The 15,000-nt window shown below is 37.8% G+C and overlaps 1 non-coding gene across 1 annotated transcript; it reads right to left on the reverse strand.

Moving 5' to 3' along the window:
- Positions 1-4,246: 4,246 nt before the first annotated feature.
- TRNAK-CUU (transfer RNA lysine (anticodon CUU)) lies at positions 4,247-4,319 on the reverse strand. Its single transcript has one exon. It is a non-coding gene; the product is annotated as a tRNA-Lys (tRNA).
- Positions 4,320-15,000: the final 10,681 nt, after the last annotated feature.

The following is a 15,000-nucleotide window of genomic DNA, read 5'->3' on the forward strand; positions in this document are numbered from 1 at the left end:
TTCCCTATCCCTCCACTGCCGCTTTCCACAGATAGGATGCTGTGTAATCATAGGCTCTGGTGGAGTTTGGAAAGAAAATACACATCAGCAAGAGGCAGAAATAGTCTAAGAAAGTATCAAACACAATTACCAGTAAATATCAGAACGCATTGAAGAATATCAGGAAATAGCCTATTAAACCTGTGTGGAAAAAAGTCTTATTTGTGTTTTCTCCACTTTATTTTATAGTAAGATGATGCATACTTTTTCTTTTACAGTGAATACATTAAGGTATGGTATTGCCCCATTACACATCATCCAGACATGCATTCATATATTGCATGTTAACAATGAAAATATTGCAAATATTGTATAGAGACTTTCAATTTCTATTTTTTTGGTCAAAAAGCACTAAAATTTTAGTTGTTTTCGCCCAACGCGACCCTGAGATTAAGAGTCTCATGCTCTACCGACTGAGCTAGCCGGGCTCCTTTGGATGCCTATAGTTTTCTTCCCTATCCCTGCACTGCCGCTTTCCACAGATAGGATGCTGTGTAATCATAGGCTCTGGTGGAGTTTGGAAAGAAAATACACATCAGCCAGAGGCAGAAATAGTCTAAGAAAGTATCAAACACAATTACCAGTCAATATCAGAACGCTTTGAAGAATATAAGGAAATAGCTGACTGAACCTGTGTGAAAAAAAGTCTTATTTGTGTTTTCTCCACTTTATTTTATAATAAGATGATACATACTTTTTATTTTACAGTGAATACATTAAGGTATGGTATTGCCCCATTACACATCATCCAGACATGCATTCATATATTGCATGTTAACAATGAAAATATTGCAAATATTGTAAAGAGACTTTCAATTTCTATGTTTTTGGTCAAAAAGCACTACAATTTTAGTTGTCTACGCCCAACGTGGGGCTCGAACCCACGACCCGGAGATTAAGAGTCTCATGCTCTACCGACTGAACTAGCCGGGCTCCTTTTGATGCCTATAGTTTTCTTCCCTATCCCTGCACTGCCGTTTTCCACAGATAGGATGCGGTGTAATCATAGGCTCTGGTGGAGTTTGGAAAGAAAATACACATCAGCCAGAGGCAGAAATAGTCTAAGAAAGTATCAAACACAATTACCAGTCAATATCAGAACGCATTGAAGAATATCAGGAAATAGCCGATTAAACCTGTGTGGAAAAAAGTCTTATTTGTGTTTTCTCCACTTTATTTTATAGTAAGATGATACATACTTTATCTTTTACAGTGAATACATTAAGGTGTGGTATTGCCCCATTACACATCATCCAGACATGCATTCATATATTGCATGTTAACAATCAAAATATTGCAAATATTGTAAAGAGACTTTCAATTTCTATTTTTTTGGTCAAAAAGCACTAAAATATTAGTTGTTTTCGCCCAACGTGGGGCTCGAACCCACGACCCTGAGATTAAGAGTCGCATGCTCTACCAACTGAGCTAGCCGGGCTCCTTTGGATGCCTATAGTTTTCTTCCCTATCCCTGCACTGCCGTTTTCCACAGATAGGATGTATTTTTTTGGTCAAAAAGCACTACAATTTTAGTTGTTTTCGACCAACGTGGGGCTTGAACCCACGACCCTGAGATTAAGAGTCTCATGCTCTACCGACTGAGCTAGCCAGGCTCCTTTGGATGCCTATAGTTTTCTTCCCTATCCCTCCACTGCCGCTTTCCACAGATAGGATGCTGTGTAATCATAGGCTCTGGTGGAGTTTGGAAAGAAAATACACATCAGCAAGAGGCAGAAATAGTCTAAGAAAGTATCAAACACAATTACCAGTAAATATCAGAACGCATTGAAGAATATCAGGAAATAGCCTATTAAACCTGTGTGGAAAAAAGTCTTATTTGTGTTTTCTCCACTTTATTTTATAGTAAGATGATGCATACTTTTTCTTTTACAGTGAATACATTAAGGTATGGTATTGCCCCATTACACATCATCCAGACATGCATTCATATATTGCATGTTAACAATGAAAATATTGCAAAGAGACTTTCAATTTCTATTTTTTTGGTCAAAAAGCACTACAATTTTAGTTGTTTTCGCCCAACGTGGGGCTCGAACCCACCACCCTGAGATTAAGAGTCTCATGCTCTACCAACTGAGCTAGCTGGGCTCCTTTGGATGCCTATAGTTTTCTTCGATATCCCTGCACTGCCGGTTTCCACAGATAGGATGCTGTGCAATCATAGGCTCTGGTGGAGTTTGGAAAGAAAATACACATCAGCCAGAGGCAGAAATAGTCTAAGAAAGTATCAAACACAATTAACAGTCAATATCAGAACGCTTTGAAGAATATAAGGAAATAGCTGACTGAACCTGTGTGAAAAAAAGTCTTATTTGTGTTTTCTCCACTTTATTTTATAATAAGATGATACATACTTTTTATTTTACAGTGAATACATTAAGGTATGGTATTGCCCCATTACACATCATCCAGACATGCATTCATATATTGCATGTTAACAATGAAAATATTGCAAATATTGTAAAGAGACTTTCAATTTCTATGTTTTTGGTCAAAAAGCACTACAATTTTAGTTGTTTACGCCCAACGTGGGGCTCGAACCCACGACCCGGAGATTAAGAGTCTCATGCTCTACCGACTGAACTAGCCGGGCTCCTTTTGATGCCTATAGTTTTCTTCCCTATCCCTGCACTGCCGTTTTCCACAGATAGGATGCGGTGTAATCATAGGCTCTGGTGGAGTTTGGAAAGAAAATACACATCAGCCAGAGGCAGAAATAGTCTAAGAAAGTATCAAACACAATTACCAGTCAATATCAGAACGCATTGAAGAATATCAGGAAATAGCCGATTAAACCTGTGTGGAAAAAAGTCTTATTCGTGTTTTCTCCACTTTATTTTATAGTAAGATGATACATACTTTATCTTTTACAGTGAATACATTAAGGTGTGGTATTGCCCCATTACACATCATCCAGACATGCATTCATATATTGCATGTTAACAATCAAAATATTGCAAATATTGTAAAGAGACTTTCAATTTCTATTTTTTTGGTCAAAAAGCACTAAAATATTAGTTGTTTTCGCCCAACGTGGGGCTAGAACCCACGACCCTGAGATTAAGAGTCGCATGCTCTACCAACTGAGCTAGCCGGGCTCCTTTGGATGCCTATAGTTTTCTTCCCTATCCCTGCACTGCCGTTTTCCACAGATAGGATGTATTTTTTTGGTCAAAAAGCACTACAATTTTAGTTGTTTTCGCCCAACGTGGGGCTTGAACCCACGACCCTGAGATTAAGAGTCTCATGCTCTACCGACTGAGCTAGCCAGGCTCCTTTGGATGCCTATAGTTTTCTTCCCTATCCCTGCACTGCCGCTTTCCACAGATAGGATGCTGTGTAATCATAGGCTCTGGTGGAGTTTGGAAAGAAAATACACATCAGCAAGAGGCAGAAATAGTCTAAGAAAGTATCAAACACAATTACCAGTAAATATCAGAACGCATTGAAGAATATCAGGAAATAGCCTATTAAACCTGTGTGGAAAAAAGTCTTATTTGTGTTTTCTCCACTTTATTTTATAGTAAGATGATGCATACTTTTTCTTTTACAGTGAATACATTAAGGTATGGTATTGCCCCATTACACATCATCCAGACATGCATTCATATATTACATGTTAACAATGAAAATATTGCAAATATTGTATAGAGACTTTCAATTTCTATTTTTTTGGTCAAAAAGCACTAAAATTTTAGTTGTTTTCGCCCAACGCGACCCTGAGATTAAGAGTCTCATGCTCTACCGACTGAGCTAGCCGGGCTCCTTTGGATGCCTATAGTTTTCTTCCCTATCCCTGCACTGCCGCTTTCCACAGATAGGATGCTGTGTAATCATAGGCTCTGGTGGAGTTTGGAAAGAAAATACACATCAGCCAGAGGCAGAAATAGTCTAAGAAAGTATCAAACACAATTACCAGTCAATATCAGAACGCATTGAAGAATACCAGGAAATAGCCGATTAAACCTGTGTGGAAAAAAGTCTTATTTGTGTTTTCTCAACTTTATTTTATAGTAAGATGATACATACTTTTTCTTTTACAGTGAATACATTAAGGTATGGTATTGCCCCATTACAAATCATCCAGACATGCATTCATATATTGCATGTTAACAATGAAAATATTGCAAAGAGACTTTCAATTTCTATTTTTTTGGTCAAAAAGCACTACAATTTTAGTTGTTTTCGCCCAACGTGGGGCTCGAACCCACGACCCTGAGATTAAGAGTCTCATGCTCTACCAACTGAGCTAGCTGGGCTCCTTTGGATGCCTATAGTTTTCTTCGATATCCCTGCACTGCCGGTTTCCACAGATAGGATGCTGTGCAATCATAGGCTCTGGTGGAGTTTGGAAAGAAAATACACAACAGCCAGAGGCAGAAATAGTCTAAGAAAGTATCAAACACAATTACCAGTCAATATCAGAACGCTTTGAAGAATATCAGGAAATAGCTGACTGAACCTGTGTGAAAAAAAGTCTTATTTGTGTTTTCTCCACTTTATTTTATAATAAGATGATACATACTTTTTCTTTTACAGTGAATACATTAAGGTATGGTATTGCCCCATTACACATCATCCAGACATGCATTCATATATTGCATGTTAACAATGAAAATATTGCAAATATTGTAGAGACTTTCAATTTCTATTTTTTTGGTCAAAAAGCACTACAATTTTAGTTGTTTTCACCCAACGTGGGGCTCGAACCCACGACCCTGAGATTAAGAGTCTCATGCTCTACCAACTGAGCTAGCCGGGCGGGCTCTTTTGGATGCCTATAGTTTTCTTCCCTATCCCTGCACTGCCGGTTTCCACAGATAGGATGCTGTGCAATCATAGGCTCTGGTGGAGTTTGGAAAGAAAATACACATCAGCCAGAGGCAGAAATAGTCTAAGAAAGTATCAAACACAATTACCAGTCAATATCAGAACGCTTTGAAGAATATCAGGAAATAGCTGACTGAACCTGTGTGAAAAAATGTCTTATTTGTGTTTTCTCCACTTTATTTTATAATAAGATGATAGATACTTTTTCTTTTACAGTGAATACATTAAGGTATGGTATTGCCCCATTACACATCATCCAGACATGCATTCATATATTGCATGTTAACAATGAAAATATTGCAAATATTGTAAAGAGACTTTCAATTTCTATTTTTTTTGGTCAAAAAGCACTACAATTTTAGTTGTTTTCGTCCAACGTGGGGCTCGAACCCACGACCCTGAGATTAAGAGTCTCATGCTCTACCGACTGAGCTAGCCAGGCTCCTTTGGATGCCTATAGTTTTCTTCCCTATCCCTCCACTGCCGCTTTCCACAGATAGGATGCTGTGTAATCATAGGCTCTGGTGGAGTTTGGAAAGAAAATACACATCAGCCAGAGGCAGAAATAGTCTAAGAAAGTATCAAACACAATTACCAGTAAATATCAGAACGCATTGAAGAATATCAGGAAATAGCCTATTAAACCTGTGTGGAAAAAAGTCTTATTTGTGTTTTCTCCACTTTATTTTATAGTAAGATGATGCATACTTTTTCTTTTACAGTGAATACATTAAGGTATGGTATTGCCCCATTACACATCATCCAGACATGCATTCATATATTGCATGTTAACAATGAAAATATTGCAAATATTGTGAAGAGACTTTCAATTTCTATTTTTTTGGTCAAAAAGCACTAAAATTTTAGTTGTTTTCGCCCAACGCGACCCTGAGATTAAGAGTCTCATGCTCTACCGACTGAGCTAGCCGGGCTCCTTTGGATGCCTATAGTTTTCTTCCCTATCCCTGCACTGCCGCTTTCCACAGATAGGATGCTGTGTAATCATAGGCTCTGGTGGAGTTTGGAAAGAAAATACACATCAGCCAGAGGCAGAAATAGTCTAAGAAAGTATCAAACACAATTACCAGTCAATATCAGAACGCATTGAAGAATACCAGGAAATAGCCGATTAAACCTGTGTGGAAAAAAGTCTTATTTGTGTTTTCTCCACTTTATTTTATAGTAAGATGATACATACTTTTTCTTTTACAGTGAATACATTAAGGTATGGTATTGCCCCATTACACATTATCCAGACATGCATTCATATATTGCATGTTAACAATGAAAATATTGCAAATATTGTAAAGAGACTTTCAATTTCTATTTTTTTGGTCAAAAGCACTACAATTTTAGTTGTTTTCGCCCAACGTGGGGCTCGAACCCACGACCCTGAGATTAAGAGTCTCATGCTCTACCGACTGAGCTAGCCGGGCTCCTTTGGATGCCTATAGTTTTCTTCCCTATCCCTGCACTGCCGCTTTCCACAGATAGGATGCTGTGTAATCATAGGCTCTGGTGGAGTTTGGAAAGAAAATACACATCAGCCAGAGGCAGAAATAGTCTAAGAAAGTATCAAACACAATTACCAGTCAATATCAGAACGCATTGAAGAATATCAGGAAATAGCCGATTAAACCTGTGTGGAAAAAAGTCTTATTTGTGTTTTCTCCTTTTTATTTTATAGTAAGATGATACATACTTTTTCTTTTACAGTGAATACATTAAGGTGTGGTATTGCCCCATTACACATCATCCAGACATGCATTCATATATTGCATGTTAACAATGAAAATATTGCAAATATTGTAAAGAGACTTTCAATTTCAATTTTTTTGGTCAAAAAGCACTACAATTTTAGTTGTTTACGCCCAACGTGGGGCTCGAACCCACGACCCTGAGATTAAGAGTCTCATGCTCTACCGACTGAACTAGCCGGGCTCTTTTGGATGCCTATAGTTTTCTTCCCTATCCCTGCACTGCCGGTTTCCACAGATAGGATGTTGTGTAATCATAGGCTCTGGTGGAGTTTGGAAAGAAAATACACATCAGCCAGAGGCAGAAATAGTCTAAGAAAGTATCAAACACAATTACCAGTCAATATCAGAACGCATTGAAGAATATCAGGAAATAGCCGATTGAACCTGTGTGGAAAAAAGTCTTATTTGTGTTTTCTCCTTTTTATTTTATAGTAAGATGATACATACTTTTTCTTGTACAGTGAATACATTAAGGTGTGGTATTGCCCCATTACACATCATCCAGACATGCATTCATATATTGCATGTTAACAATGAAAATATTGCAAATATTGTAAAGCGACTTTCAATTTCTATTTTTTTGGTCAAAAAGCACTACAATTTTAGTTGTTTACGCCCAACGTGGGGCTCGAACCCACGACCCTGAGATTAAGAGTCTCATGCTCTACCGACTGAACTAGCCGGGCTCTTTTGGCTGCCTATAGTTTTCTTCCCTATCCCTGCACTGCCGTTTTCCACAGATAGGATGCTGTGTAATCATAGGCTCTGGTGGAGTTTGGAAAGAAAATACACATCAGCCAGAGGCAGAAATAGTCTAAGAAAGTATCAAACACAATTACCAGTCAATATCAGAACGCATTGAAGAATATCAGGAAATAGCCGATTAAACCTGTGTGGAAAAAAGTCTTATTTGTGTTTTCTCCTTTTTATTTTATAGTAAGATGATACATACTTTTTCTTTTACAGTGAATACATTAAGGTGTGGTATTGCCCCATTACACATCATCCAGACATGCATTCATATATTGCATGTTAACAATGAAAATATTGCAAATATTGTAAAGAGACTTTCAATTTCAATTTTTTTGGTCAAAAAGCACTACAATTTTAGTTGTTTACGCCCAACGTGGGGCTCGAACCCACGACCCTGAGATTAAGAGTCTCATGCTCTACCGACTGAACTAGCCGGGCTCCTTTGGATGCCTATAGTTTTCTTCCCTATCCCTGCACTGCCGGTTTCCACAGATAGGATGTTGTGTAATCATAGGCTCTGGTGGAGTTTGGAAAGAAAATACACATCAGCCAGAGGCAGAAATAGTCTAAGAAAGTATCAAACACAATTACCAGTCAATATCAGAACGCTTTGAAGAATATAAGGAAATAGCTGACTGAACCTGTGTGAAAAAAAGTCTTATTTGTGTTTTCTCCACTTTATTTTATAATAAGATGAAACATACTTTTTATTTTACAGTGAATACATTAAGGTATGGTATTCCCCCATTACACATCATCCAGACATGCATTCATATATTGCATGTTAACAATGAAAATATTGCAAATATTGTAAAGCGACTTTCAATTTCTATTTTTTTGGTCAAAAAGCACTACAATTTTAGTTGTTTACGCCCAACGTGGGGCTCGAACCCACGACCCTGAGATTAAGAGTCTCATGCTCTACCGACTGAACTAGCCGGGCTCCTTTGGCTGCCTATAGTTTTCTTCCCTATCCCTGCACTGCCGTTTTCCACAGATAGGATGCTGTGTAATCATAGGCTCTGGTGGAGTTTGGAAAGAAAATACACATCAGCCAGAGGCAGAAATAGTCTAAGAAAGTATCAAACACAATTACCAGTCAATATCAGAACGCATTGAAGAATATCAGGAAATAGCCGATTAAACCTGTGTGGAAAAAAGTCTTATTTGTGTTTTCTCCACTTTATTTTATAGTAAGATGATACATACTTTTTCTTTTACAGTGAATACATTAAGGTGTGGTATTGCCCCATTACACATCATCCAGACATGCATTCATATATTGCATGTTAACAATCAAAATATTGCAAATATTGTAAAGAGACTTTCAATTTCTATTTTTTTGGTCAAAAAGCACTACAATTTTAGTTGTTTTCGCCCAACGTGGGGCTCGAACCCACGACCCTGAGATTAAGAGTCTCATGCTCTACCGACTGAGCTAGCCGGGCTCCTTTGGATGCCTATAGTTTTCTTCCCTATCCCTGCACTGCCGCTTTCCACAGATAGGATGCTGTGTAATCATAGGCTCTGGTGGAGTTTGGAAAGAAAATACACATCAGCCAGAGGCAGAAATAGTCTAAGAAAGTATCAAACACAATTACCAGTCAATATCAGAACGCATTGAAGAATATCAGGAAATAGCCGATTAAACCTGTGTGGAAAAAAGTCTTATTTGTGTTTTCTCCTTTTTATTTTATAGTAAGATGATACATACTTTTTCTTTTACAGTGAATACATTAAGGTGTGGTATTGCCCCATTACACATCATCCAGACATGCATTCATATATTGCATGTTAACAATGAAAATATTGCAAATATTGTAAAGAGACTTTCAATTTCAATTTTTTTGGTCAAAAAGCACTACAATTTTAGTTGTTTACGCCCAACGTGGTGCTCGAACCCACGACCCTGAGATTAAGAGTCTCATGCTCTACCGACTGAACTAGCCGGGCTCTTTTGGATGCCTATAGTTTTCTTCCCTATCCCTGCACTGCCGGTTTCCACAGATAGGATGCTGTGTAATCATAGGCTCTGGTGGAGTTTGGAAAGAAAATACACATCAGCCAGAGGCAGAAATAGTCTAAGAAAGTATCAAACACAATTACCAGTCAATATCAGAACGCTTTGAAGAATATAAGGAAATAGCTGACTGAACCTGTGTGAAAAAAAGTCTTATTTGTGTTTTCTCCACTTTATTTTATAATAAGATGAAACATACTTTTTATTTTACAGTGAATACATTAAGGTATGGTATTCCCCCATTACACATCATCCAGACATGCATTCATATATTGCATGTTAACAATGAAAATATTGCAAATATTGTAAAGCGACTTTCAATTTCTATTTTTTTGGTCAAAAAGCACTACAATTTTAGTTGTTTACGCCCAACGTGGGGCTCGAACCCACGACCCTGAGATTAAGAGTCTCATGCTCTACCGACTGAGCTAGCCGGGCTCCTTTGGATGCTTATAGTTTTCTTCCCTATCCCTGCACTGCCGTTTTCCACAGATAGGATGCTGTGTAATCATAGGCTCTGGTGGAGTTTGGAAAGAAAATACACACCAGCCAGAGGCAGAAATAGTCTAAGAAAGTATCAAACACAATTACCAGTCAATATCAGAACGCATTGAAGAATATCAGGAAATAGCCGATTAAACCTGTGTGGAAAAAAGTCTTATTTGTGTTTTCTCCACTTTATTTTATAGTAAGATGATACATACTTTTTCTTTTACAGTGAATACATTAAGGTGTGGTATTGCCCCATTACACATCATCCAGACATGCATTCATATATTGCATGTTAACAATCAAAATATTGCAAATATTGTAAAGAGACTTTCAATTTCTATTTTTTTGGTCAAAAAGCACTACAATTTTAGTTGTTTTCGCCCAACGCGGGGCTCGAACCCACGACCCTGAGATTAAGAGTCTCATGCTCTACCGACTGAGCTAGCCGGGCTCCTTTGGATGCCTATAGTTTTCTTCCCTATCCCTGCACTGCCGCTTTCCACAGATAGGATGCTGTGTAATCATAGGCTCTGGTGGAGTTTGGAAAGAAAATACACATCAGCCAGAGGCAGAAATAGTCTAAGAAAGTATCAAACACAATTACCAGTCAATATCAGAACGCATTGAAGAATATCAGGAAATAGCCGATTAAACCTGTGTGGAAAAAAGTCTTATTTGTGTTTTCTCCACTTTATTTTATAGTAAGATGATGCATACTTTTTCTTTTACAGTGAATACATTAAGGTATGGTATTGCCCCATTACACATCATCCAGACATGCATTGATACATTGCATGTTAACAATGAAAATATTGCAAATATTGTAAAGAGACTTTCAATTTCTATTTTTTTGGTCAAAAAGCACTAAAATTTTAGTTGTTTTCACCCAACGTGGGGCTTGAAACCACCACCCTGAGATTAAGAGTCTCATGCTCTACCGACTGAGCTAGCCGGGCTCCTTTGGATGCCTATAGTTTTCTTCCCTATCCCTGCACTGCCGGTTTCCACAGATAGGATGCTGTGTAATCATAGGCTCTGGTGGAGTTTGGAAAGAAAATACACATCAGCCAGAGGCAGAAATAGTCTAAGAAAGTATCAAACACAATTACCAGTCAATATCAGAACGCTTTGAAGAATATAAGGAAATAGCTGACTGAACCTGTGTGAAAAAAAGTCCTATTTGTGTTTTCTCCACTTTATTTTATAATAAGATGATACATACTTTTTATTTTACAGTGAATACATTAAGGTATGGTATTGCCCCATTACACATCATCCAGACATGCATTCATATATTGCATGTTAACAATGAAAATATTGCAAATATTGTAAAGAGACTTTCAATTTCTATTTTTTTGGTCAAAAAGCACTACAATTTTAGTTGTTTTCGCCCAACGTGGGGCTCGAACCCACGACCTTGAGATTAAGAGTCTCATGCTCTACCAACTGAACTATCCATGCTCCTTTGGATGCTTATAGTTTTCTTCCCTATCCCTGCACTGCCGCTTTCCACAGATAGGATGCTGTGTAATCATAGGCTCTGGTGGAGTTTGGAAAGAAAATACACATCAGCCAGAGGCAGAAATAGTCTAAGAAAGTATCAAACACAATTACCAGTCAATATCAGAACGCATTGAAGAATATCAGGAAATAGCCGATTAAACCTGTGTGGAAAAAAGTCTTATTTGTGTTTTCTCCACTTTATTTTATAGTAAGATGATACATACTTTTTCTTTTACAGTGAATACATTAAGGTATGGTATTGCCCCATTACACATCATCCAGACATGCATTCATATATTGCATGTTAACAATGAAAATATTGCAAAGAGACTTTCAATTTCTATTTTTTTGGTCAAAAAGCACTAAAATTTTAGTTGTTTTCACCCAACGTGGGGCTCGAACCCACAACCCTGAGATTAAGAGTCTCATGCTCTACCGACTGAGCTAGCCGGGCTCCTTTGGATGCCTATAGTTTTCTTCCCTATCCCTGCACTGCCGGTTTCCACAGATAGGATGCTGTGTAATCATAGGCTCTGGTGGAGTTTGGAAAGAAAATACACATCAGCCAGAGGCAGAAATAGTCTAAGAAAGTATCAAACACAATTACCAGTCAATATCAGAACGCTTTGAAGAATATAAGGAAATAGCTGACTGAACCTGTGTGAAAAAAAGTCTTATTTGTGTATTCTCCACTTTATTTTATAATAAGATGATACATACTTTTTCTTTTACAGTGAATACATTAAGGTATGGTATTGCCCCATTACACATCATCCAGACATGCATTCATATATTGCATGTTAACAATGAAAATATTGCAAATATTGTAAAGAGACTTTCAATTTCTATTTTTTTGGTCAAAAAGCACTACAATTTTAGTTGTTTTCGCCCAACGTGGGGCTCGAACCCACGACCCTGAGATTAAGAGTCTCATGCTCTACCGACTGAGCTAGCCGGGCTCGTTTGGTTCATAATAGTTTTCTTCCCTATCCCTGCACTGCCGTTTTCCACAGATAGGATGCTGTGTAATCATAGGCTCTGGTGGAGTTTGGAAAGAAAATACACATCAGCCAGAGGCAGAAATAGTCTAAGAAAGTATCAAACACAATTACCAGTCAATATCAGAAAGCTTTGAAGAATATCAGGAAATAGCCGATTAAACCTGTGTGGAAAAAAGTCTTATTTGTGTTTTCTCCACTTTATTTTATAGTAAGATGATACATACTTTTTCTTTTACAGTGAATACATTAAGGTGTGGTATTGCCCCATTACACATCATCCAGACATGCATTCATATATTGCATGTTAACAATCAAAATATTGCAAATATTGTAAAGAGACTTTCAATTTCTATTTTTTTGGTCAAAAAGCACTAAAATTTTAGTTGTTTTCGCCCAACGTGGGGTTCGCACCCACGACCCTGAGATTAAGAGTCTCATGCTCTACCGACTGAGCAAGCCGGGCTCCTTTGGAGGCCTATAGTTTTCTTCCCTATCCCTGCACTGCCGCTTTCCACAGATAAGATGCTGTGTAATCATAGGCTCTGGTGGAGTTTGGAAAGAAAATACACATCAGCCAGAGGCAGAAATAGTCTAAGAAAGTATCAAACACAATTACCAGTCAATATCAGAACGCATTGAAGAATATCAGGAAATAGCCGATTAAACCTGTGTGGAAAAAAGTCTTATTTGTGTTTTCTCCACTTTATTTTATAGTAAGATGATGCATACTTTTTCTTTTACAGTGAATACATTAAGGTATGGTATTGCCCCATTACACATCATCCAGACATGCATTCATATATTGCATGTTAACAATGAAAATATTGCAAATATTGTGAAGAGACTTTCAATTTCTATTTTTTTGGTCAAAAAGCACTAAAATATTAGTTGTTTTCGCCCAACGCGACCCTGAGATTAAGAGTCTCATGCTCTACCAACTGAGCTAGCCGGGCTCGTTTGGATGATAATAGTTTTCTTCCCTATCCCTGCGCTGCCGTTTTCCACAGATAGGATGCTGTGTAATCATAGGCTCTGGTGGAGTTTGGAAAGAAAATACACATCAGCCAGAGGCAGAAATAGTCTAAGAAAGTATCAAACACAATTACCAGTCAATATCAGAAAGCTTTGAAGAATATCAGGAAATAGCCGATTAAACCTGTGTGGAAAAAAGTCTTATTTGTGTTTTCTCCACTTTATTTTATAGTAAGATGATACATACTTTTTCTTTTACAGTGAATACATTAAGATATGGTATTGCCCCATTACACATCATCCAGACATGCATTCATATATTGCATGTTAACAATAAAAATATTGCAAAGAGACTTTCAATTTCTATTTTTTTGGTCAAAAAGCACTACAATTTTAGTTGTTTTCGCCCAACGTGGGGCTCGAACCCACGACACTGAGATTAAGAGTCTCATGCTCTACCGACTGAGCTAGCCAGGCTCCTTTGGATGCCTATAGTTTTCTTCCCTATCCCTCCACTGCCGCTTTCCACAGATAGGATGCTGTGTAATCATAGGCTCTGGTGGAGTTTGGAAAGAAAATACACATCAGCAAGAGGCAGAAATAGTCTAAGAAAGTATCAAACACAATTACCAGTCAATATCAGAACGCATTGAAGAATATCAGGAAATAGCCTATTAAACCTGTGTGGAAAAAAGTCTTATTTGTGTTTTCTCCACTTTATTTTATAGTAAGATGATGCATACTTTTTCTTTTACAGTGAATACATTAAGGTATGGTATTGCCCCATTACACATCATCCAGACATGCATTCATATATTGCATGTTAACAATGAAAATATTGCAAATATTGTAAAGAGACTTTCAATTTCTATTTTTTTGGTCAAAAAGCACTACAATTTTAGTTGTTTTCGCCCAACGTCGGGCTCGAACCCACGACCCTGAGATTAAGAGTCTCATGCTTTACCGACTGAGCTAGCCGGGCTCCTTTGGATGCCTATAGTTTTCTTCCCTATCCCTGCACTGCCGGTTTCCACAGATAGGATGCTGTGCAATCATAGGCTCTGGTGGAGTTTGGAAAGAAAATACACATCAGCCAGAGGCAGAAATAGTCTAAGAAAGTATCAAACACAATTACCAGTCAATATCAGAACGCTTTGAAGAATATCAGGAAATAGCTGACTGAACCTGTGTGAAAAAATGTCTTATTTGTGTTTTCTCCACTTTATTTTATAATAAGATGATACATACTTTTTATTTTACAGTGAATACATTAAGGTATGGTATTGCCCCATTACACATCATCCAGACATGCATTCATATATTGCATGTTAACAATGAAAATATTGCAAATATTGTAAAGAGACTTTCAATTTCTATTTTTTTGGTCAAAAAGCACTACAATTTTAGTTGTTTACGCCCAACGTGGGGCTCAAACCCACGACCCTGAGATTAAGAGTCTCATGCTCTACCGACTGAACTAGCCGGGCTTCTTTGGATGCCTATAGTTTTCTTCCCTATCCCTGCACTGCCGCTTTCCACAGATAGGATGTTGTGTAATCATAGGCTCTGGTGGAGTTTGGAAAGAAAATACACATCAGCCAGAGGCAGA

The sequence above is a fragment of the Ambystoma mexicanum genome, chromosome 4q (genome assembly GCF_040938575.1).
Source record: "Ambystoma mexicanum isolate Mex_15411 chromosome 4q, UKY_AmexF1_1, whole genome shotgun sequence".
NCBI classification, from domain to species: domain Eukaryota; kingdom Metazoa; phylum Chordata; class Amphibia; order Caudata; family Ambystomatidae; genus Ambystoma; species Ambystoma mexicanum.